Raw genomic sequence first — 27380 nt, forward strand, 5'->3', positions numbered from 1 at the left:
AGCTATTTCACTGTAAGTAATTTGTTCCTTTTTAAAATGACCAAAGATTTCTTTCCACCTATCCTCAAGTTTACAACTGGCATTATTCCATTCATTAATTTTATACTCAGTTGCATACATTTTAACATGGCTGTACTCATCAAATAAGTTCTCTTCATTTAAGTTGAAATTTGGTAAGATGGTCTTAATTTCTTTGACACATTCCATTAAATTTTCCCAAGATACTGGTGTGTTCAAGTAAGCCCATTCCATTTTAGTAAATACACTAAACTGATTTTGAGTTCATTCTGGAATATATTGAATTGCACTGAAGTAAAAATTGGAGATGTTGTCTCTAAATGATGATTCAGTCATTACACCTTCTTCACAAAGATTTTTCATTTCGTTTTTCACTTCACTAGATAAATACTTCTTGCTAAAAATTTACGGCCGACCAGACGAACGAAACAGATGCCGTGGTTGCGATTAGTTAAACATGCAGTTGGGCGATTGTCTCCCTCATTCTGACATTCTTTTCTCCAGCTGAATGAAATGTATGGAACTAAATCGTTTTCCCAAAATTCTAACATTCTGGTAATTCACCAAACTACAAAATAAATATGTCTCTGCCTTTTGTTTTGTAAACATACATTTTTAAAAGCACCCAAAAATATTATGACTTGTACTTATTAGAAATGTTAATATTTTTATATTCTAAAAAAAATCCGGGACATTTGGCGTCCCGAACTAAACATATAGGGACGCCAGGACAGAAGTAATAAAACCGGGACTGTCCCGGGAAAACTAGGACGTATGGGATCCCTATCTATTGCACATACCAGCAATCAGGAACCAGGTCTTTGGAACTGATTATTAAATTTTCAGACCTTCTTGCATCATTAATTAAAATAGTAGTAGTAGTAATAAATAATAATAATAATCAGCTAACACCTTATATTCTCATATAGGGAGTAGGCGAGGCCGTTTACCCCTATCTAACTTTTGGAGACTTAGGGGGTAGCCAATCAGAGATAGCTAGCCCAAGACTATCACTAATTATACATATTGCTGAAGAGAGGAGACTGGCAAGTGTCGCCATCTCGTGGTCCCTAATCCCTATGTTTACTGTCTGAAAATAATGTGGGTTCTACGGTCGATTTTCTTGAGTTTAAGGAACGAAAAACCCGAGTTTACGGGAGAAAAAAACCCGCCTGCCCATGCCAGAGATCGACTAACTGGGTAATCGGTCGAAAAAAAACTTAGTAAGAGTTCCTCTAGTCGATGACTAGAATCGAACTTACGACGCTCTCTCTCTCTCTTCAGGCGATTTAGCCCCGTGGAAGGCACATGCCATCTCCACTGAGCTAATGGTAATAATAATAATAATAATCGTCAACTGTTAAAATTTTAAAAATCACAGTTGTCAAGAATCAATTATTTTAATTAAACAGAATAATTCTCTTCCACAGTTCTCTACACGATCTTAAGCACCCACGAACATTCAATGCATCCTTGGGTTTCCTAATCCTCATTCACATATGGGAGTTAGCCCTGTGCTTTCAGCATATTTTGTTTGTAGACTACATGCATTATCCTGGCCGATTTGCCTGTATGCGGGATGAAAATCCCGAGTTCCAAGAGAAATTCTTGATTCTGATCCCCGTATATGAGACTGAGTAAATTCACCTTTGTCGAAACCGCTGTGATAAAAGTTCTTCGTGTCAAAGTCTTTGTAACCGAAAGGCATCCCGAAAATTGACTGAGTACAGAATCTCATAGCAAAATACTCATGATACCCATATATCAAAATCGCATTTTTGAAGTCCAGTCTTTGGGTATGGAGAGTGAATTTTTTGCTTTAACTGAGCAATAATAGAACCAGTAAAGTGCGTTGATTTATTGTCACTACAAGTTCATAGTACAATATTTTCAAATTAGCGAATTATTACCTTCAGGGACTACATTTTAGTTGGTAATGACACACACACACACAAATCTTTACTGTGCACTACGGAGGCGTTATTAATAACTCGTCATTAACACCAAACTATTAGATTGGAGGCATTATTATTATTGTTATTACGCGACACCTCCAAGGAGTTCAAGGAATCATTGCAGGAGGGTCCTCTACTTCACTTCACTCCACTGCACACATTTAATTGCCTCCCCTACTACTGAATTCTCCTACTATACACAACTACTCAACGACATCTACCGCCCATCACCACCGCTAACAGTATTTTTTTGTATGTAAATTGCATGTATTATTATGATGATGATGATTATTATTATTATTATCCTTTCCTTCATGGTTACACAGTGATCAGAATTAATTTTAAAAATTATGGAAACAACTACCGTGTTAAAGTAAAACTCCAGTTTAATTTGGTTTATATTAAATTGAGTTTTGCTAGAATAATTTTTATAATGAATTATTATTATAACTTATCAAAAGCAAAAAAGTCTAAACCTCGACAAAAACTTAGCTCTTAAATAACCCTCAATACAGCAGCTTAGCGAAGGCGATACATTTCTTCACGCTGGGGCGAGAATTGTTTTTAATAATTATTTCCAATTTGAACAGTAGAAGGCCTCCTTGAGTCAAAACTTTTTTTCCCAGTTTTTATTAGATTACATTAATTATTATGATTATTCCTGACACTTCCAAGGAGTCCGAAGACTCATAGCGGGAGGACACCATTAATGCCGATTTATTAAAAAATGTTTTTTCCAAAAACATTTAAGGGACGTTTTAGTGAAGAATCTATTTAAAAGTGTCATAAACAAGTTTAAGCAATTGAAATCCGCTGTGTCTCATATTATTGTATAATGTATTTTAGGCTTTTCAATATCAACATTATTTCCAGACCATTGACTCAATAATAAATAATATTTCATCTGAAATTTACACCTGAGGTTGCCAGGTGTCGGATTTGAACCGAGTAATCTTGTATTTGAGCTATCGATCTCGAAAACATAACAAAATAAAATAATTGACGATTGACAATTGACATTTATGTCTTTAGAGGTGAAGCAAGATGCTTTCCATATTCCCCGCTATCCGTTGTGGTTACAATGAGGGTAGAATTTATGAGCAGTTTGCTCGCCCTGGATGGGCATGGAGATTATGCGTCGCTGCAGGAAGTTAGAATGACTTTTGGTCTTTTATATTTGAACATAATCTGTAGCCTCGTATGCTACAGCTTGCTGCACTAGATCATTGGGGTGTATTGGACGTCTTTAGGAAGAACTTAGTTGCTAAAGATTGTAGGAAGGAGAAAATGTAAGGAATATTTGTATTTCTATGAAGTTGATTGTTTCTAACGTACCATGGGGCGTTCAGAATCATTCTCAAGCACTTGCTCTGTACTCGTATTTTGATAACGTTTGTATTAGAGGAGTGGCTCCAGGCTGGAGAGGCGTAGGTGATGATAGGACGAAGTCATCTGGTATAGCTGTAATTTGATTCTGTTACTTAGCTTGCTATTTCTATTTATTAGCGGATAGATCTGAGCGATGGCTTTAGATGCCTTTGCGCACATAGACTTGATGTGTGTTGGTTGAAAGTTCTTTTCCTGGCGCTTATGTATAGGAATTACATCAGCCGGTTTCCAGGTGGAAGGAAAATAGTGAAATCTTAAAATTGCAATTATTATACTGGTCAGGTGCATGACAGCTTTTCGAGGCAGCAGCTTGATCACCCTGTTTGAGATGCCGCGTATGTTCAAGGAGCTTTATTGTTCTTAAGTTTTTTAATAATATCATATAATTCAACAGGTGATGTGGGTGCAATATGGTCAGCACTGGTATCTGGGAGATTTAATGCATGTCTGACCTGTCTGTGGATTTTGTACAAGTGATTGAAATCTAAGTTGTTATAAGAAGGTTTGCACTGCTCCACCAGATTCTTTAGTATGGCTTCTGCCTTATCTGCATCTGTGTGGACTAAGCCCTGGTTTGAGATTATGGGGGAGGAGAGATCTGTTTTTATTTTTGATGTTTCTCAGTAACCCCTAGATAGAGTGATCAATAGGTGAAATAGAGGCTATCTTTTCATCCCAAACTTGGTTTCTATGAGTTTTAAGTGCATCTCTTACTGCCCCATTCAATCTATTAAGAACTGTTTTGTCCTGAGGAGCGCGAGTGTTACGAAATCTCTTTCCAGCTTTGTACTTCTCTTTGATCAGGTCCACAATATCCTCAGGCAAACGACCAGGCTTGGGAACAGATTTGTGGAAGGTTGCCACTGTTATAGCGGACTTAATCTGTTGGGTGAGGCTAGTCACTGCAGATTGCACATCTTCTGCTGTGCATATGTGAGGGACAGGTCCAATTTGATCCCTAAGTACTTTAGACAATATCTTCCATGATATGCCTGAATGAGAGGGAGAAGACAGGCATTCTTATTCTCCCAATTGCAGTAGAATTGGGTTGTGATCCGATGACAGCTTGTTTAGTGATTTAAGGCTGTACTGTAGTTTAATAATGTCTTGCAGGATAGCTATATCCAGGATGTCAGCATTGCCAGACGTACTGAGATGAGTTGTTTTTGTAGGTCCAGTCACAACAGCATAGTTTGATCCTATGTAGCTGGAAAGGATGCGACCATTTTTATTGGTAGTTTTACTGTTCCAAGCAGGATTGAAGTCTTGCATTGAAGTTTTGCATTGAAGTCTCCAGCGATGACGATCGGTCCTTTTACTCCAAGGATGGCATCCAGATCTGAGGTCAATAATGTCTTTAATGGAGGGTTTTAAGCAGAAAAAATTTTAAGGTTTCCAATTGAGTTTCTGAGGACATTAATTCCTGTGTTTTTCGAGGTTGGTGGTTGTAGGGTTGGTAATTGAATGATGGTTGGTATAGTTTTTGATAAGGGCGGCTGTACCTCCACCTCTACACCCAAGTCTATCGTTTCTGTAAATCTGATACCCTCTGATTTTTAGGATGTCAGCAGGCCTCAGGTGAGTTTCATTGATTGGAAATATATCTGGGTTATATCTATTATTGAATTCCTGGATTTCTAACACTTTATTTTTGATATCATTGGCATTCCAAGCGATAATCCTAAGCGAATCTGGTGCGATTTTTTTCCTATGCATCAGAGAGTGCAGATAATATGGATTGGGTTTGCTGTAAGAATCTTTTTGTAACACTTAGTGATGGATTTGAGTTGCTGAAATCCTGTAGCATGTTTGCAACAGAAGAGGTTATAATCGCTGATAGCTTTGAATGTGGATTAGTCAGGTTCTGGGTTTGTACTATCTCTTTGGGGCGGGCCACATCAGCATATGTTCTCGCTTGATGTTGAATATTCATTTACTTAAGGGGCTCAGTTAATGATGGGCGAGCACCTGTTGTCATGTTCTCACTCTTGGAGGACTGAGGAGCATGAACTTCAGGAACTCTCGCACTAGATGACGAGGTAGATTGATTATTTGGATCGTTCCATCTGTTTCTGGGGTGATGTATACATCCTCTATAATTAGCAGGTTGAGAACCCCCACAATTAGCGCACTTAGCCGGGGTGGATTTTGGCTTAGCGCAGGTGTTTGTGGGGTGATTTTCGCCACATTTTAGGCATCTGTGGGACTACCCAGAAGATGCTTTCTTTCTCAATGGTTCTGGGGTGATTTTAAGTCCACAGATTGATTTTAGATTGTATATATCTTTGTAAATATTATGAATTTCTACTGAGACAAGAGGCATAGGTGTCTTATTTGATCTGAACATTCTAGTGACCTTTATGGGAGGTAGATCCTGTAAGTTGAGGTCAGTAACTATTTCATCCGTGTCAATATCCTCGGAGACTCCTCGCAGGACCACTTTCAGATTTTTTTCGGAGGCAAGTGAAAATGTGATATTGTGTTCTTGCGTCCAGCTGCTTTGTAAGATTTCTATAATCAGTCACCGTGGCGGGCTGAATTTTTATGCCCTCGTCTACATTTTTAGCAGATCTATATCTTATTTGTAAGTTAGCCATGATGGTTTTTAGTGTTGTCCATCTCTGCTTTTCCCTTAGGATAATCGGTGGCACCTTTTCATTAGGGGAGGCAGAGGGATCTGAAATGGGAGCGTCCTCGTCCATACCAACATCATTTGTTGGCTCAGCAGCGAGAGTTTTTCTCTTCTTACGAGCGTGGATCTCTCCTTGATCAGAAGGATTACAGGTAGAGACAACTAGATTGAATTTTTCCTCCATTTGAGGAGGGTCTTCAATTTCCTCAACGTCGACTTCGGGTGAAGAATATAAGTTTAAGTAGCCGGGCCAATCCCGTTCAAACTTTTTGAGAAGCTTTTTAACAAAAGTGAGCGCTAGCCCTTTATCGAATGACTCGATAATGATGTCGGGGTCGATCATGCTAGTAGGCTATGTCAGCTTGAACTTCTTTTGGAGTTTATTTATGAGTATAAGAGCCGGCTTTTTATCGAGTAAATCAGTGAATACGTCTAGGTCAGGCACGCTCATATCGATTTAATTGGTATTGAGCGCTATTTGAAATCCCACAGGTCTAAGACTTGCCAGCAGAATTTTGTAGAATATCCCGCAGCCGCAAAGGACAGCCAGCAATACCAAGCGTAGGCTAAATGAAGCAATAGAAATTAAATTGCATCTAAATCAAAGTCTTACCTTGAGCACAAATCCTGTCATCATATACACCGCAAAATCATTCACTTAGCTTCTTCAACAACAACCATAATCACCCGCTACTTCCTCTCTCCTAACGAATGCGAATTATGCGTTGCGTTTATGTATAAACACCCGGGCATCCTTCCATAAATAAAACATAAATAAAATATATCCTCCAAACGCGCTTAAATACCAGACGTGGATGTCACGTGATTTTCCAATGATAAAGTTCCGCAATTATTTGAGAACTAAAATCGATTTTAAGTTATGTGTTCATTTAGTAAAGAATTTACAATTTTATTCAATCACTTTCCTAAAAACAGTATAAAAGCATTCAGTCATTTGATAAAATTTTTTTTTTTTTTTTTGATACTTCAATATATCTTCCTTTAAATTCTTTCGGCTTGTCTAACCTTTAAAAACCTTCTGTTGATGAAGTAAGTGAAATTTCGTTGTGACAATGGGGAAAAATCACAATAAAAAAAAGGCTCGCTGTAATTTATTTATTTATTTATTTATTTTTTTTATTTTTATGACGAAATCAGTGGCTTGGACATTGTGTTCGGTGCTCTGAAGAAAAACTTATTTTAATAAGAATATAATTCAAACTGATTGAAATTGGTTCACTATTTTGTTTCAATTTCTGTGTTAGATGTCGATGGGGAGACAATTTTTTGTATTATGAGTAATGTATGGCCTTATGAATGTTGATCTGTCGTGATGACAAGAATCCTTACATAGGCTTTATCAGTTGAGGGTGGATTAGCCGATGTCATACGGGATAGCAGTGTTTTTCTTCCTGGGAACTATAGTTTTTAAACAAGCAAATCACATAAACTGGTCAGAAGAACACACGCATTTGACAGTCACAATACACTGCAGATAGGATTAACTGCTCTCTCAGTGTATTAACTGGGTAAAAACAGAAGTCAAGTTACTTGAATGTGACAGCCCATTAATCCTTACACGCAAGAGAAAGCAGGAAACCGGGATTTTTCATCAAGCATACAGGCAAATCGGCCAAGAGAACATACGCAATTTACAAACATAAAGTACCATTCGTGAGCGCTAGATATAAGTGCTTATCTGTAGATAGAACATTAAGTAGTGGAGAGTCCTTGACTCCTATGAGGCGTTACATAATAATCATAATAGTTAAATAAATGTTAAATGTTTTACTTTTTATTAATATATAAGCTTCAAGTGTTTCTGGGTGTGAAAAAGGCACTTTCTATAGAAATAAAATAAAATGGCAAACCTTTCAAATTTAGAAGAGTCTGTGTAGCTCAGTGGATGTGGCGTTTGCACGCCACGGCACTTAACCGCAGGAAGGAAGACTTGGTTTCAAATCTATCAGCGACTACATGAAATTTTTTCTAACCCTTTTTTTCGACCGATTCCCGAGTTAGTCGATCACGGGCAAGGGTTTTTTCTCCCGGAAACTGAAGAAAATTGATCGCAGAACCCACACTATTTCAGACATTAAATATATTGTCTAGAGTTAGGGACCACGAGATGGCGGCACTTGTTGAGCCACCTCTTCACTGTGCTGCTCAATTGCTGATAGCCTTGGGCCAGCTATGTCTGATTGGGTACCAGTGGAGATTAAATTGCCCACCCAGTCTCCAAAAGTATTTTAGCAACTTTGTTGCTCAAATAGTTGTCAAATGGGTTCAAAAATTCCTGCATCTCACTTGATGCAGTAATTTTTTTCTTTGTATGATATTCTTTCTGTATTTCATTTTACAATCAATTTTTGTAATCAACAAACCCTTATCTCCATACAAAGCATTTCATATGCCTGACACTAACTCACTTGTCTCTGAATCTTAGTCACCACTTCCGCATTCCTTAATAAACCAAGTGTGATTGCAGTAATCCAGATGCGCAAGTATGAAGGCCTTATAAAATGAATGATACTTTACTAAAATAAAGAATCAAACGGCTTCACTTCGGCGATGCAAAATTTATAAAAATGAAGTGGATATTAATCCAGCATTATTTTAAAGCCGAATACAGAAACTATAAAACTTTCGTATGAAATTTGACCAGAGAGCTTATGGGAATACACTCGCCAGTATTTACGAGTTGCCCTAGCCGGACCTTATAGGACACATTCCCGCCATGACAGCGTCCATATATTCACCTCCTATAAAGAGCCAAGGGACTTCATGAAGCCTTTTGGCTCTTTATATTAATAAACACTTTTACCCACCGGCCGAGACTTCGCTTACGAAAAATACACCTCTCCGATAAATTATAGATACCAAGAAATTATATACTTGGTTGAATCCTTTATCCAAGTGTAAGCAAACAAAGTTTGCGCCTGTAGTATTTTCCGGACTGATGCAACTCGTGGCAAATGTGGTATAACTTCTCTTCACTTGCCTTATCCCATAATGCAAAGCACATTGAGGTCGATACTATAAAGGCAAATGCGATTTCAAATTTTAGGTCGTGGACAACAAAGTTTGAGAGCCGCTGACTAACATAATTATAATGCAAATAACAAATATTTTATGGTGTCTAGCTCAGGGGAACATTTTTTTAATATAATTTGTGTGTGATATCTTGTTAAGTCAAACTATTTTAAAAGAATTTTAGATGTTGGAATATCTTTTCTTGTGATAGCTTAAAAAAAAAAAAAGGAAAGCATCCTGTTCATTTGCAATATAGACTACGAGAAAGTAGACTTGAAAATGACGCATGCATCTATTTTATTTATTTATCTGTCTCTGATAAACTGTTTCTGTCTATATAATAGTAATATTTCATCTGAAGTATGTTGTCACGTGCCAATGTTGGCGTAGTGCCAACATTATCCGACTCACCTCAATTGCTATCTATTGTCATCATTATTATTAGTCACATCACACTTCCATGTCACTGAACTGCCATCTTGTCAGGCTACTATTAAATGAATTTCAATATATTAAATGCGTATTCTCCGAGGCTCTTTTTTCTGCTTGAGCTTGGTGAACTCTGCCATGTCTGTATGATTCCAGTTAATGTCCATAGGAAATTCAAGAGACGCTTTGATAGCAAAAATTTAATGATGCGTATTTGTCCTTAGTCCTTATAAGGACTGGTTTAAAGGGGCGAAGCAAGAATGCTTTTCATCTTTCCCGTTATCTGTAGAGGACAGTGTAGGGATAAGGTGTTATTGCGCAATTAAAGCTCTGATCATGGCAGGAGGGTAACAGCAATAGCCGAGCCTCAGTTAGAACTTCATTGACTACAGCATTGCCATCCATTACCCTCCAAGGGTATCTGTGAATTAAACATTTGTGCTTAAGATATTATTATTCAACCATTTTTATTGTGAACTCCTCGTGAAAAAAAAAAAAAAGAAAGAAAGAAAGAAACTGTTACCCGTTTTCACAATGTTATGAAAGCAGTAGCAGTTCTGTATTCAACAGATTACAATCTTCTTTTTCAATTACGTGGGTGTGACCTAAAGAAATTTGTTCAGTAACTTGCTAAAGTGTATTATGTTAGGATTAGGAACAGAAGGCATATGCCGTATTCTTGGCGTTTTCATCTGACTAAAAATCATGCTATCTCTTGCGAACGAAAATAGAAAGTGGATGCCAACCGATTTCCATAAAGTTTTTTTTTTTATCTGAAGTTAATTTTGTTTTTCTTCTAATTTTAAAATCTTCAAACGCTAAAAACTAGTCTAAGGTTGCTACGCTTCCCAGTAAATATTTAACAAAGTTTATTTTTATTTTATATATTTTTTTTTGTCAACGTCGTCGTCTGAACAATTTAAGTATAGATTTTTTTTATGTCCTGTTCCTGCTCTGCAGATGAGGTTGATCTTTCCATCTTAATCTTGGACGTCCACGGTCTCTTCTTCCTGTAGGTTTATATTCTAGTGCTAATTATTTAGGAATCCTATCGTTCTTCGTATTTTCTATGTGCCAAGTTTGCTGGTATTCTTCTATTTCTTGTATGATGTTTTTTTGTATATAATCGTTCTCTTATTTCTGTGTTTTTATTTTCTTTTTATCTAATGTAGTGAGTCCCAGGAGAGGTCTTAGAAACTTCATCTGTGCTGCTTCCAATCTTTGCCTGTTTCTTTGTTTTAGAATCCAAGTTTTACTTTCAAATTTAAAACATGGTTTAGAGGTCATATTATGTAATCTTAATTGAGTTTCTTTAGTCATTTGTTTTCCAAAATGTCTTTTAATCATGTCATTCCTTCTACTGTAAATTTGTAGTCTTGCTTCCAAGTGTGAATCAGTATTGTATTGCGAGATTATATTTCCAAATATTTGAATTCTGTAACTTGTTCTATTATTTTATTGTTAAGCATAATTTTGACTCTTTGAATGGTATTTGCACACATTGCTACAGCTTTTGTTTTCGTTTCAGAGATATTCATTTTAAATCTTTTTGCTATTTCATTTAGGTGGTTAGTTGCAATTTTGGAGTTAATCTTCTGAATTTGAAATTAATACTTGATCATCTGCATAAAGTATTGTAAAAAAAAAAAATGTTCCACTGCAAATTTGATGCAAATTTTTGTTTCTCTATATAGACTTTTTAGTGCTTTAATTAATCGAATAAGTATTTTATCGTCTTGTAATATTTTCCAGAGTAGATTTCTGTTCAAGTTATCATACGCTTTTTTTTTTCATTAAAAAAAAAACCATTTTTTTAAAATACAAAAAATACAAATACAAAAAAATACAAAAATACAATTTTTATTAAAAATTTAATAAATTTTTATTGAAGAAGTCAATAATATTTATTTATTTATTTGTCGCTTCTATGGAGTCTCAAGACTCGCTGCCGGTTATCTCACCGATTAAGTATAGTTTTATTATTAAATAAATTGCACTATGCAGTGTTGATGTTGAAGTGTATAATCCAAGACAGTGAATGGTGTAGAGTGGCTCCAGGGTTGAGTTCTCTGACTTCACACAGGCATCATAGTTTATGTATTATAAAAATAATACAGAAATAACAACTGCGTGTATTCCTTGATCAGTAGACTGGTAATGAAAAATCAGAGTTCGGAGAGTCCTGCCAAAATACAAACTTTTGAATATGCTAAAATTATGGTCTTACAGAAGGCCCAGCATATCGCTTGGGATAACGGCCTTTTTTTTTATGATTATTTCAACTACTAAGCTGAAATACACATTCTGCGAGGGATGTGAGTTTATAATAATATGAACCAATTAATAATAATAATATATTTTTCTTTCACATTATTCATAAAATTTTATATCCTCTCTCGTTTGCATCAAAACTTAGAAAAATTACATTAACTGTTTTTTTCCCTCTGGGGCACATATGTGAAAATCTTTGTTACTCACCCTGGAGCAGGCTACATACACACTGCTTGTAAAGAAGTTAATGGACTTCTTTCCATTAACTTCATGGTACGATGCACTTTGCCCCTATGGGAAAATTGCATCGTGCCATGTAATGAATCACGTGTTTGTAGCCGGTATAAACTGAAGGAACATGATGCTCCGAAGTCACTGCAACTGTGCGGGTGAAATGGTTGCGAGAAGGAAACTGATGGAGTTTGAAAGAGGTTGTGATAGGATGCCATGTTGCAGACCTATCTCTTCACAAATGGTTGACAGATCGGGCTATCCCAAGTCAACAAGCAGTGATACTATACGCAGGGATCAACTGCAGGTGTTACTCGCAGTGGACGACCTATCACACTTACCAACATCGACTGGAACACGAATCTGCACAAAAAAAATTCAGAACCAAGGCGCACACATGTTTCCATAGTAGGATCGCAACATGCAAGCCCCACATTACCCGAACCAACAGGCAGCATCGTCTTCAGTAGTGCAAATAGCAGTGGGACGTGGAAGCTTGGAAGGTTGTGTTATGGAGCAATGAATCACGCAACATCCTGTACCGAACAGGGTGGAGGTGCGACAGATGTCCAGTGAATGTCTCTTACCAGAGAGCGTAACCCCAACTTTAAAATATGGAGACGGTGTGGGCCTCTTTTTCCTAGTCTGGCATCGGACCTTTGTTTGTGGTCACACGAACATTGAACTCCGAGAGGTATGTGAACATTCTGAACAATGCTTCCTACTTTGTGGCGTTTCTACGGAACTGACCATTCTCATTAAGCAAAACAATAGACATAGTTTTTTTTTTTTCATCCATATAATATACATATTATATATTATCATAGTATAATAACATAACATAATCACAGGAGACATTCTAATATGTACAGAGAAAGTTGAATAACATTAATTTTGGAACAAAATAAAACAAAACAGTTAAAAGTTAAATAATAATATTAATAATAATAAATCGCATTTAAATTTTTTAATTACATTTTAATTATATTTAACATTTTACACCTGAAACAGGATTTTTTAATAACAATATGCAAAAACCAATTATTTATACAATTATTTTGAACAGAGCTTCTTCATTTCTGTGGGGAAAATAAATATCATTTCACTAGAGTTTTGTATTTGTTTGGGTTACTTTCATTTCTTATTGTTAAAGGTAGTGTATTGAATATTTTTGTTGCTAAATAAGAGGGTGGAGGTCTGAAAAGTTCTTGCCCTCGACCATAGATGGCAACACTATCGGCACGAGTTTTTTTTTTAAGTGGTACATCTGTCATAAGCATCCAGGAAGAAATTGCAAGTCATTCTATCAAGTAGTTTGTTTTATTTACAGCTGTCTGAAGCAAAAGTGTTGTCTGTATCCCTTGAAATGGATAAGATTGAGTATCGTGCGGTTATAAAATTCTTTGTAAAAGAAGGTTTAAAGCCAAAAGAAATTCATTCGAAGTTCATAAAGGTTTACGGGTGCTCTTCTCCTTCGATTTCGACAATTAAGAAATGGGCTACCAAGTTTAAACGTGGCCGTACCAGCCTTGAAGATGATCCACGTGAAGGACGTCCAAAAAATGTAACAACACCAGAAATCATTGATCAAATGCACGATATGGTATTGGATGAATGGCGAGTCAAAGTGCGTGAAATTGCTGAGACTATAGGCATTTAAAAAAAAAAAAAACGTGTACGATATATTTTGCATGAAGAATTGCAAACGAAAAAGCTTTGTGTAAGATGGGTATCGCGCTTGATCACAGCAGATCCAATACGCACTTGCATGAAAATCTCTGAACAGTGCTTAGAGCGTTTTCATAAGAATACAACTGATTTTGTGCGTCGATTTATTACTATGGATGAGACTTGGATTACACACCAGAATCCAAACAGGTGAAATTGCAAGTCATTTTATCAAGTAGTTTGCTCTATACAGCTGTCTGAAGCAAAAGTGTTGTCAGTATCCCTTGAAATTGATAAAATTGAGTATCGCGCAGTTATAAAATTCTTTGTAAAAGATTTAAGTCGGTTGTTCTGCGCCAAAGAAGACAAAGTCATGGCATCGGTGTTTTGGGATGCTAAAGGCATTTTGTTTATTAATTATTTTGAAAAGGGTAAAACAATAATCTGGGAATATTATTCCGATCGTTTAACCAGACTAGACGAAAAAATTCGTGAGAAAAGGGCGGGTTTGCAGAAGAAAAAAATCATATTTTATCAGGACAATCCACCTGCTCACAAAGGTGTTTCGGCAATCGCAAAATTAAAGGATCTGCATTATGAATTGGGACATCCACCCAACTCCCCAGATTTGGCACCCTCTGACTTCTGTCTCTTCCCAAAATTAAAACTCTTCTTCGCTGGTCAGCGTTTTGATTCGAATCAAGAGGTTATTGCAGCTGTAAAGTGGTATTTTTCAGATCTTATTGAAAACCACTACAGGAACGAGATAATGGCGCTGGAACATCGTTGAAATAAATGTATTAGTCTTAAGGGCGATTATGTTGAAAAATAAAAATAATTTTAAAATTATAAATTCCTTTTTTTCATTGTTATGCCGAGAACTTTTCAACCCTCGTAAGTGTAATGTTGGCGTATTGCTTCTTTATTTGCTTTAGGAATTATATATTTTAGGCCCTTATGCCTACTAAGGAAAGCATTTTGTTTGATATTTTATGTAATCGTTATCGTTTTATATGAATAGCAGTACCTTTTAAGTATATAAATATCTAATGGGTATTGCACATTGCACTATCCTTGTATTTGTTGACAGTTAAGATTTTAATTCCTTTATTCTGAGTCAAAACTAGATGTTTCAGCGTAGTGCGATAGACTCCTCCCCCAACTTAAAAACCATATTGTAGTGTGCTTTGAATCTATACAGAATATAATATTTTTAACGTATTTAAATTTAAGAATCTATTTAAATAGTAAAGTCTGTTCAACATAATCGTTACTTTCTTTACAACATCGATGATGTGCAGTTTCCAGCTTAAATTACTATCAATTTTTAATTCCAAGTAAGTTACTACATTTCTGTTTCTGCTGTAACTATGTGGTCTGCGGACATGAATATCACAACACTTGACTGGCTCCACAGAGCTTCGATTTCAATCCTACTGAACAATATGGGATGAACTGGAGAGTCGGATGAGCTCAAGGGGCATCTGCCCAACAGCAATATAGGATCTCATTACACACCTACAGGAAGAATGGTCCAAAATTCTCATTTGATTGTTATCGTCGTATGCTTGTGGAAAGTACTGTATGTCTCGTAGGATTGCTGCAGTCATCGCAGCCAAAGGAGGTCCTGGACCTTATTAGGGTGGGCACCATGGTCTGTTTGTTCCTCAAACTATGGTGTTTGTTGTGGTCTTTTCAAGCAGTGTACTGTCCATCTAAGAAACATCATTATCTCACATAACGCCTGCAATCTGAAACGTTTGGCCTTGCGAGTTGTTAATAGTCATCGCGAAGAATACGGTGACCTGAAACTTATGGCGTTCAGTGGTGTGAATTAGGAGGATGTGAAGGATGAAAACAGACTCACTCTTTCAGACAGGTCAGCCTGATTGACCGAATGATTAACGTACCCGCTCTCTAACAAACAGGCCGAAAGTTCGAATTCCGATGCAAGGCTACAGCCGGACAGTATTCTGCGTATATAACGTTCATATAAAGAGCTTTCATCTGTAGCCCAGTACCGTTGCATGAAGAAGCCATGTTTAGTTTCTGATCAGCATGGTTAGCGCACTGATTTTAAAGTTGATTTCAATGATTGAATTCAAAATTTCTGCTAAATAGTTCACCGTTTCCATCCTGATTTGTGATGGTTTGATAGATTGAAGCGCATGAAGTGGTCAACTAATTCGATGGTAGCATAGGTTTTTCATCATTTACTTCTGATCGTTTGGATAAATTTGGTATAGGCATGCTCGCGAAGCCAAGAGCTTGGTTTATTCGCAATATCAGCAATCTAGAACGAATGAGCCAAGTAGCCTACGACGTATCCAGTCTCCCCTAAACATATTTCCAGAATTTCATCACGATCGATTCAGTTGTTTTCTGCATGATGTCAAAAGAAACAGACATCATTTTTACTTTATTTATATAGATTTCGTATATAAACTAACAAATAACTGGGGAACATTTGCCTTTGCTGCTTACGATTATTACTATTATTATTACATGACACCTCCCTGGAGTCCAAAGACTAATAGCGGCGGAGGCCATCTCTACATAGTACAATCCACCATTTATATACTACACAATGCCAGGGCCGTCGCCAGATTAGATTGCGCCCTGAGGAAAACAGTTAAATATCACCCCTGATGGATTATAAGACAGAAATATAAGAAAATTGCCAATTGCTACTTTGTTTTTATTACAGGAGAAACATTAATGCAAAACGATTCTTCTTCTTCTTCTGCAGCTTGTCCCACTTAAGTAGGATCGCTGTTTGTAGTGTGTCTCCTCCACATCCTCCTGTCTTGGGCTGTAACCACATCCAAATTCTTCATCCTCAAGTCTTCCTCCACCAGCTCCTCCCATCTCTTCTTTGGCCACCAGCGCTTCCTCCTCCCCTGCACATCCATCTGCACGACCTTTCTTCCCACATACTCGTCCTCCCTCCTCATCACATGACCAAACCATCTCAACCTTGCCTCCTGTACCTTTGCTCCTGAGATCATAACTTTCACCATCCCCCTTACATAGTCATTTCTCAGACGATCCTTTCTGGTCGGTCACACCACATTGAATTAAGCATTCTCATCTCCGCTACTTCCATCTTGCTGATGTTATTTTTCCTTAGGGCAAAAGTTTTCATAGCATACGTTGTAGCTGGTCTCACTACTGTCCTGTAGATTTTGCCTTTAAATTGATCGGCACCCTCTTATCGCATAGCACTCCCACCATCTCTCTCTCTCTTCAGTTCCTCCATCCTGCATCTCACTTCCTTCTCAGCCTCTCCATCTTCTTTCACTGTTGAACCTAAGTATCTAAAGTCACTGACCGTCCTGATGACATTTCCTTCCAGCTCCAGATCTGTCTCTTGGCTGTCATCCACTTTGCAACACATATACTCTGCCTTACTTCTGCTCAGTCTCATACCTCTCTCTTCCAGTACTTTCCAGTTTAGTTGCCACTTCTTCTCTTGATTTTGCACACAGCCCGATGTCATCCGCATACAACATAGTCCAAGGCGCATCTTATCTCACCACCTCCATCACAATATTAAACAGGAATGGACTTAATGCTGACCCTTGATGCAAGCCAACTGTCACTTGAAAACTTTCCTGTCTCTCTCTTCCAGGCAGGTCCAAACTCTTGTCTTCACATTTCTGTACATCTCATGTACATAAAACGATTACATAATAATATTACTTAAATGTTTGCTCTACGGAGATATTGCACAATAAAACTATTTATAAGCTCTTCTAAATTTAAATTATAAGCTGTGTCCGCCTCTATCGATATAGTTGCTAGACCAACCAATATTTCTCGGGTCATTGATGTTTACAAATAATTTTTAATCAGTTTAAGCTTGGAAAAACTTTTTTCCGCACTTTCTACCCTAACAGGAATTGTTAGCTTAGCGACGGCGCCTACCACAATATGGCTGAATGAAGGCCCTTATTAAGCCGTGCCGTGAGGCAGGCTGCCTCTTTGCTACACCCTGTCGACGGTACTGCACAATCCATTCACACTTTCGTATAATCCACCAATAAACAACCTAACCTTCCATCTACACACAACGCCATCTAACGTGCAGTAATAGTATTTTTGTTTTTGCCAATTTCCGGATGAAAAACTCTGGTTTTCTGTTGTAAAAACTGCTAGGTTTTGTAAATGTTCATATACGTAAAGATTTCTCTAGTCGTGACCAGTGGCGGCCGGTGAAAATTTTAAGTGGGGGTGCTGCATATACAAAAAAAAAAAAAAAAAAAAAAAAAAAACTTTTTTTTCCTTAATTAGTAACGAATTTATTAATAAATAAATTTACATAATAAAAATTGCTTTATTAAAAATATTTCATCCTCACCATGAACAAACACCAATAATAAAAGTTTCGTATCAATAGCAATGACAAGTGCAAACGAATATCGCAGTGTATTTGTTTCGTGTAACGATAATTGAAAAAATATAATTCTTTTCATATTTTCAACAGTGACACTCGTCATAATTCAGTCTTGTATCTATAATAAATAAATAATTATATGCTATTTTAACCAGGGCCAGCTCTACCGACGGTGCAAGACGTGCATTTACACGGGGCGACAAAGTTGTTATAAACTATACGAAAAATAAGGGAAAAGGGGCAGCAAATTATGCTACTGCATGGGGAGGCCCTGATTTTAACAAAATAAAATAAGATTTACAAAAAATAGTTCACCACGCACCAATAATAAACGTTTCATATCTCATAGAAATAAGGCGCGTAAGCATACTAAAAATACACTGCCGTTTGAGTAGTTACAGTTGGGAATGACATAACGTGCAATCACAAGCGCAAACTCGTTAGATCGCAGTGCATTTGTTTCGTAATCTAAAGCGTTAATCGAACAATTCCAATTATTAACCATTCAATCAATGTCAAAACATAAGCTGTAACCTTTAACATGTTGTATTGCATTTATATAATGTTGTAAGCATTGTTATTATTTATAAACACAAACAATTTTTAATTTTTTCATTTTTTCCTTGGGGTGCTGCAGTGTCCCCGTGCTTATGTACGGGCCGTCACTGGTCATGACGAAAATGGAACTTATGTGTTATCATTCGATTGATTAAAAATTAAAAGAAAAGAAAAAGCGAAAGGAACTCAACTGATGTTTATACAGTTCTTAGCATTCCGCTATTCAGCAATATTAATTTTATTTCATTACATCTAATTCAACTAAAATAAAGTTGCCATAAAATCAATAGTCTATGATTTCTTGGTATTGCTTTTCAAAAAGGTTTTTATGGTGCTGCGCCACTGCATACAATGAAAAGTATAACTACGAATTTGTGCTGTTCGATGGGCACTTCACAATTTCTGTTGGATCTCTCAATCTTTGACCTACCCCAACTTTCGACGATCCATTACGTTCGTAGTTTTGGACATTCCTCAATTAGTCCCTGACTTCATGCAAGTGCTTATATAATAATAATAATAATAATAGTCGCTTTCTTTCCCTTGCTGCTATTTCTTAGGCAAATGTATGTTTTTTTTTTCTTTCCTATTACATAATATTGACTGAAAGAAAATATGGAATCATATGTTCACCTTCAAGTATATACATAGATATAGTATTTTCTCACTTAACGGGTTATGACACTTTTGTAGTATTGATGTTTCTGCATGCCAGGCTCTAACGTGATTAAGCGCTGGAATTGCATAATTCACGGACAGCACAGAAATTGTAATACTTAATGTTAGACAATGACGCAAGTCTTGTATAATGAGTGATCAAAAGTGTAACAGAGACTCTGCCTAAGAGTGTTTTAATATATCGACATTCTCAGTATATTAAATAACCTTGGTTTAATCTGAATTCTCTGCCAATGCTGTCATTTTACATCTCTGCGAGAATGACAACGCCTTTTATTGTTTACTTTCAACGCTTTTAAATTCTATCGTTTTTATATCTTGACAAGAATAACTCTACTGTTTTTGCTAAATTTAAACAAGCAACGAGCGCAGTCTTAGTTATTAATTAAATAACTTTAATTAAAACTAAAGTCAATTTTCTTTGGACACTTCAGAAAGCATAACAGCGGAGAGTGTATTTAATATAACTGGCGTTCAGAACTAAATACGCAACGGAATTGCATTCTTAGCTAGTTACTCAAACTTGATTTTTTTTTTAAAGGAGATTTCAACATCATTTTAAATAAAATAAATACAACAGAAAGTGTATTTAAAAGAATGGCATCATGACCGTAACCTTTGAGGCATAATGTTCCAGAGTCCACCAACTTCTGTTCAGTGGCCTTTGAGCTATACGAGCGGAAATTCACCGCCCCACGGTATGTGCCACCTGAACTTACTGTAGTTGTTTACCTGGAATAACCACTCGCGAAATAGGGTGTTCACCTATTCCTACAGGTGAGGCCACATTTGCGGCACTAGGGCATAATGCTCGCTGCAAGTTAGATGTAAAAAAACGAAGAATTTGCATCATCTTCAACTGCATGGTACGTTGTACCTCTAGTTCTGTATACACTCAGCTAAAGATTTTTTTTAATAATTTATTTATTTATTATTAATTTTTTCCTTCAAAGAACGGAACTATGTTATCCTCCATAAAAGTTGAACGTGAGTACACGCCATTAAACTTGAATTATGTTATGAGTAACAACATTGCGTTGCATAATGTTCTGCCGTTAATATCCCGTAATTAACGGAAATGTGGCATTTAACATAAGAGTTACAAAAGATAATACAGTCAGATAATATATTAATAGATATAGAAAAGCCATTACGAGATTTTTATTCACTACCTCGTATCCTAAGTTGAAACTGAGAGTTAACCACAGCACAAACATAATAGCAAATAAATAAACAAATAAAAATTAAAACGTGTGCATGTTTATTTTGCGCATCATGAAAAAAAAAATATATATATATATATTTCGATTCTGATCATCCCAGTTTTTCAAACTCTTCTTCCTTTAAAAGTAAAACATTTATACGTATAAAACAGTATTATCAACAATATTGTCACTGGAGTGCAGAGAGATATTCAGCTATTTGGGATGATGTTAAGCTAAAGAGAATTATTAGGTATAGTGCCGATGTACTGATTCTTCAGGAAGATCTAAATAAGATGGACAAATCATTGGAAACGATAGTTTAATGTTGCCAATTGTAAGGTTTGTTTGGAATTCACAGATGAAATACTCCATACTCTTCCTCCAATATAGAGGAGTGGGATTTTGGCATAATGATGGATAGAAATTTTGAGGGCATATTGCAAAGGTGGTAAACTCAGAGGGTGGCTACAATGCTGAGATGGATAAACAGAGATAAAATGATAGTGGTTCCATTTTATATAAGGCTCTGATCAGATCACATCTGAACAGTTGTGCTCAGGATTTGGAGAGGACAAATTAACTTTGGAAGGGTGCAAAGACAGTTATTATTATGTGACACCTCCGGGGAGTCCCAAGACTCATCGAGGGAGAGTGTGCCAACAGCATCAAATGATTGACCTCCTTCCAACTATTAACAGCACTCAAACTTGCTTAACTTTATGCTTGAGCCATTAGTAGCAGAAGCTCTACCAATCGACCAACAGTTGACAAAAAATATTTCAGGACTGTGAAATGTTAGCTATGAGGAGAGATTTAGGGTATGTAATCTGCAGAGTTTAGTAGAAGATGGAGTGATATGATTGAGATGTTTAATCAGTTGCGAGAGATATTTACCAAATAGATACGGAAGAAATATTTCAAATGACAGAATGAGGGGAAAGGATATGGATTTGGGACTGTCTCTGGAAGACGTTCAAAGGAGTCGTCAGTAAGAGAGAGTGAGAATTGTTTTATTTTATTTTAATATGGAGAGGAAGAGCGAGTGAAATTCATTTATGTTGTGTTATGTTGCAAACAGAATAGACCTCCTGTGATGAGACTCTTCTGTTGTAATATTTAATTTAGCAATATTATATTGGATATGAAAACTTCTTTCTCTCTCAATGAGTGTTCAACCCGAGCAGAATTATACAATTATAATAAGAATAAAATGTGTTGCATTGATTTAAGAAACTGCATGTGATGATTACTTACCTGGATACCATACATGCCTTCTACTTATAAAGATTTCTGCATGATTTCAAAAATATTTTATTATATTTGTACCACTGAAAAGTTCTCATGGAGCCTGGGAGTCTTTTCAGTGGCTCAGTTGAGTTTTTTGATTCCTGATTCCAGTCATAGTTTGATCTCAGAAGGGTTTGAATAGTTTATACTTTTTTGACATAACAGTAATGTGTATGTGCTGATAAGGTATATTCAATGTAAAATGTGCAAGATTTAACATATTTATTGTAGGGATGTCATATTTTTCAGCTCTGAACCATTGTATTATATGAGGTTTGAAACATTATAGTTATGGCACACACACACACAGATTTTCTCTAATTGTTAATGTTCAGAATTGTGATAAATATTATTTCTAGTAGAATTTCAGATTTACAATGAAATGGAAAAAAATTGCAACTGAATATGCTATGTACATTTCATCATATATATATATATATATATATATATATATATATATGATGAAAATTATATATATATATATATGTATATGTGTATATATATATATATGTATAATTTTTTTTTCATGGTTAGCTACTTTAAATGGGTAGAGCTTAAAGGAAAATAGGAAAAAAAAAGTTTATTTATATAAGAAGTAAATAGAAGGTATTGTGCTTAATAGCAGAGAGAAACAACACTTACTTAAATTTTTTTAATAAATGGTTATCAAGACATGAAAATTCTGTATTTATTAAAAAATGTTTCATGTCTTTCCATTATTATTTATTAGTCGATTTCTCAGAAAATAGGCAGTTAGAGAGGACAAAACTGAGGGTGCTTACATATAGAAATAAAAAGGTTACAGTTCCACCGAATAAACCTTGATCAGGATGCACATGGCCTATTATGCATCGATTTGGTCAGCTGGTTGAAATTAAAATAAAGTAAAATTCATATTTTAATGTTCAAATTAGGTGATTTCGTTCATGATTACAAAGAATCTTTTCAATAGTCACATACAGAGACAGCAGATTTTTCATTGACCCCAATAGATAAGCTGACTGGAGAAGTTAGGACATATTTGCCTCTCATAGCCTTAGTTATTTCAACTGTATTTTCAACCATTTATTATTATTATTAAATGGCACCTTCATGAAGTCCCAGGATTCATTGCAAGATGCCACTCCATACTACACGGATCCACATTGTATGATCATTCCACACTAATGTACTTTGGTCATCTTGAGAGGCTTAGGTTTTGTCGATTATTCATTATTTACTTCATGGTATGAACAACACCAAAAGAACAAAATAAATTCATAATTTATTAAGCTTCTAATATTTCACTGGGTTTCAAACTAGCATCTTTCAGATATGTTGTTTGCCAGGCTTTTCATATGGCATTCATCATTCTCTCTCTCTTCATATTCAGTATTCTAGAGACCTGATGCTACTTTAGTCAATCTTCTATGGTCCATTTCCAAAAGTAACGAAGGTTATAAACAGTTAACTTCTTCACTACGAGGTCCACAAGCGAATCAGTGACCATCAGCCTTCTTTCTACATCACACACCATTGGACATCTGCCTTAGGAAAAATTTGGATAAACGTATACTTATGCTTGCAATATTTCAAGATCATCTGATTGAGCCTAACATCAAGACCTACTCAGTAAATTATCATCCTTTGGTCTACTTCGCAGCTTCTATAATTGGGTAGCCAACTTTTCCTCTGGTCGGTCATGTTTCTCCACCATTGCAGCCTCAGGACTCTGTTTTAGTGCCTGTGCATAAATTACCTTCCCTCACTGACCAGTAATCTAATCCATAGGTCTGCTGATGATAATACATTCCATTAATTCTACTCATTTGACAAACCTTGCAGTGCACAAACATCTTAAGCTGCAAGGTAATCTACACGTAGTGCCTTAAATATTTATTTCTGTGCCATCCTTCCGTGTGGTGAGGGTAACCGAATCACCTTCGATGCTGTCAAAATGCAGTTTTGTCTTTCTTGCAAAAAAGGATCTCATTTCACCTTCCCTTCTACCTTTTAACAATATGCACATTACCATACAGGATCAGATTCTCTTCATGGACTGACACATCTAATCTATGGAATAAACTCATTACATCAATAATTTTCTCAGTCTCTAAAAAATAGGTGCCCTCAAGATACTAATTTCACTATCTACTCAGTATGTATTCAGCATGATAAACATGTTAACAGTTGAATGAACCTCCCACCAATAGTCTGCCAACTCCATTGAAGGTATAATAATAAATAATAATATTTGGGGTGGTGCACCAAAACTTCCTGTTAGAGAAGACAATTTGAATGATGGATGATCTCTGTTTTCTCTCTCAGTGATTCACTTCAACCATTCACATAAATGGTCTGTTTCAGTTTGAGTTTTTCTACTCTTACTTCCATGAATACTACAACACCAAATTATCATTCATCCATTTTTTTTGTTTCCATTAGGCTTGTTAAAACATGATCATCAGATGCCAAAGATACTTTTACAGTCTTAACTGAAAATTCACCAAACTTGATTCTCTTCTGCTTTCTTACAAAGTGCTTCCCAACTACAGCCTCCACCTTTCAAGAAAAAAATTTCATTTAGATTCAGTTTATACAGGGTGTTCGGGATAAATTTGACAGTTTCGTAAGGAAAAAGAAAATCTTCTTTGTATCTATTAAATTTAATGAATTGACAAAAAAACATTACAGGCAGAGTTAATTACAATACTATCAACAAGATTTACTCAAAATAACCACCATTAGCATCGATCACAGCTTCAATTCTGCTTCGGAACCTCGAACAAGCTGATGCTACAGTCTCCCTGGGAAGGGCCGCAAAAACTGTTTTAATTTTATCCATTAACTGGGCTTTTGTATTACTGGAAGTGCGATTGGTGTCTTTTTCAACTGCGCCCCATACAAAATAATCCATGGGGTTAAGGTCTGGGGAGTTTGGAGGCCAAACATTTGGACTGGTGAAGTCGTAGAAATTTTCAGACAACCATTTTTGACTTTTCCCAGAGGTGTGGCAAGGGGCCGAATCCTGCTGCCATACATACGGCCTACCATTGGCTACCCTTGTTATCCAGGGCTTGACTACAGTTAGCAACTCCACGAACAAAGCCCGAATTCCAATGCCAGGGTTCTTCAACACCTGTTCCTGCAGATTTGCAAGGAATTCTGCTGTACGAACGCAATCAGATCGTCTGCTAGGGATCTTTCTTCTTGCTACATCCTCGTAGTCACCATTGCAAGTCTCTAGTTCATGCCTGATTGTTTTTACTGTATTCAGGGAGCATTGGGCAGCAGTCGTAATATCCTTATTTTGATGGCGGGCACGAATCATCATGATACAAGTTATTCTCTTCCATGATTCAGGTGGGTTCCAGCTATCCATCCTTTCTGACATCTTGTATATGAATGAAGAAGGGTCCAAACTTTTAAATGAAGAGAAGTGTGTGTTAATACATGTAACTTACGGAAAAATATAATTAATTATAAATATGTCAAATTTATCCCGAACACCCTGTATATATATATATATATATATATAAAGCAGTGTATATATGATCTGTAAGCTTATCACAGATATTAAATTCAGATCTTTACTTTATGCAGATATTATATTATACAATTTATTAGAAGTTTAATAGAGACATGCGTGTTAGACATATAATTTTTAAAATGGCTTCATACATTTATGAGAAAACTAAACATAAAAAATAAACTAAACATAGAAAACTAAACTATACCCAGTCTAGCCATAAATACTGTTACATTGCAAACAACATCTAAATCTTTAATCTATCACTAGTCCGCAAGATTAGCCACCAGGCTAATCTTGCGGACTAGTGATAGATTAAAGCAACCGTATGCCTGGGGAAGGAGTGCCCTAGGTTCGATTCCCGTAGACGATGTGAGGAGCTTAAGGATCTTCCTTAGCCATAGCCAAGTTAGCCGGTCTTGGGCATGGACAGCAGGGTTTTCCCCCTAGTTTACCTGTGGTTTTTCATCCTGCAAGCAGGCAAACCGGCCCTGTGAACACACACTGATACAGTCAGGAATACTTAAGACAATTCCTCCAGCCATAGGTCTGAATTGTCAGCTATGCCGGTCCCGAGTCCAGATAAAAATAGAGGATGATTGAGGTGGTGCCGTACCTCTCCATAAAGGAGGCTCATGGCCGTTGAATCACCATACGAAATGAATGAATCTATCAGTAAATCATTTACAACTTTCAGCACATATAAACCAGCACTCAATTCTTGAAATATCCCCCTTTTGTCTTCATGTGGATGAAGTCTATACTTCGGCCACATATCGATGGTAGCATGCACACCATCCAATGGAAATGCTGCCACTACTCGCTCCAAATTCACTTTCAGGCTGGCATTGCTGAAGTGTCGTTTCTGGAATGCTACTCTCTCAAGCTCCAACCGCAATTTGAAGTTCAACAGATTCAGATCAGAACTTCCAGACAGCCAATCAGATAATGTGTGGTTGGGCACATTTGCCTACAACCATTGTTGTGTGGTCCTTGCCTTGTGTGCAGGAGCTGAGTCCTGTTGGAAGGTCCACTGCCTACTGCAAAGCAAAGTGCTGTTCAGGGGTTCTAGCATGGAGTATAGATACACTCTGGCAGAGGTTTTGACCCCTCACTTGCAGAAATGCAACTTGGATACCCCCTCCTCCGATACATCACTCCCTACCAAACTATCACTGATGTGGGGTGATGACTTCTGAATCATGGGTCATATATCCAATTGTTTTGGCAGTTAAATGATTCTTCAATGATGAAAATCTTCTCATCAGTAAAGAGTACATCTCTCCACCTGTTACCCACATACTGCCGAAGAAGTGCCTTTGATTTTATCACCATCTACTGCATAAGTTGTGGTGTTAGGAAGTGTCCAGTATAACAACGATAGGCTCTCACCCCCAGTTCATCGAGTGTATGTGGCATCGTGCTCTGTGAAACGTTCAGCTCTCACAACATCACTTTCTGCAGTCTCGCAGGTTTATGTTGGAGATGTGCCTTTACAGTCCTCACAGTCCCTTGGTGGTCAAATACATCTTCTGTATCGTTGTAATGGTAAATAGTCTGATACACAAACATCCTACTGATCCCGAGTGTTTTGAAAATTAGCATGTTGTAAATAACAGTGGCTGCATTCCAACCTTGTGAAGCGCTATTACAGTTACATGATTCCCATAATCTCCCCACTGCATGTTAACTCGTACAGCTAGACAACTCTGTACTGATAAACATACAAATGTTGCCTGCACACAGCACCACTAACGGAACCAGGCTTGTGCAATTCTGTGGACAGTGTGGGGGTGGTGGTGGTGCAGAAGTTGTAACAGTATTTATGGAAAGACTGTGTATATTTTGCTCAATATATGATGAGCTTCTTTCACGGAGAAGGAAGAAGAACTAGTAACAGCATTACATTCCAAATACAAGAACAAGTCACATAGCATGCATATAATATCACGTGTCTTGGTTACAGCTGTACAGTAGGAGGAAACACTGTTAGTTCAGAGACATGGAAATAGATGTATAATTAAATTACTCCTGATTTACGCTCATGCGTAGAGCTACACATTTTACCATGTAGGCATTCGGAACCGAAATCCTACAGAATAGGTTGGTTACTCCTTATTCC

General features: G+C 36.7%; 1 protein-coding gene and 1 long non-coding RNA gene across 6 annotated transcripts in view; one reads left to right on the plus strand and one right to left on the minus strand.

Annotated features, from left to right (window-relative positions):
• Nucleotides 1–20068: 20068 nt before the first annotated feature.
• LOC150106856 (uncharacterized) overlaps nt 20069–27380 on the plus strand; it is a 72137-nt gene continuing 64825 nt past the window's right edge. Inside the window, exon 1 of the mRNA XM_090393359.1 lies at nt 20069–20124. The gene's annotated coding sequence lies outside the window, so the exon portion shown is untranslated. The remainder of the gene's footprint in view (nt 20125–27380) is intronic.
• Nucleotides 22393–27380, minus strand: part of LOC150106857 (uncharacterized) — a 192931-nt gene continuing 187943 nt past the window's right edge. For all 5 annotated transcript variants that reach the window (XR_016548375.1, XR_016548374.1, XR_016548372.1 and 2 more), the window contains one exon: nt 22393–24291. This is a non-coding gene — a long non-coding RNA (uncharacterized LOC150106857). The remainder of the gene's footprint in view (nt 24292–27380) is intronic.

The sequence above is a fragment of the Typopeltis vanoorti genome, chromosome 5 (genome assembly GCF_054136105.1).
Source record: "Typopeltis vanoorti isolate ZY-2024b chromosome 5, IOZ_Tvanoo_1.0, whole genome shotgun sequence".
In the NCBI taxonomy this organism is placed as follows: domain Eukaryota; kingdom Metazoa; phylum Arthropoda; class Arachnida; order Uropygi; family Thelyphonidae; genus Typopeltis; species Typopeltis vanoorti.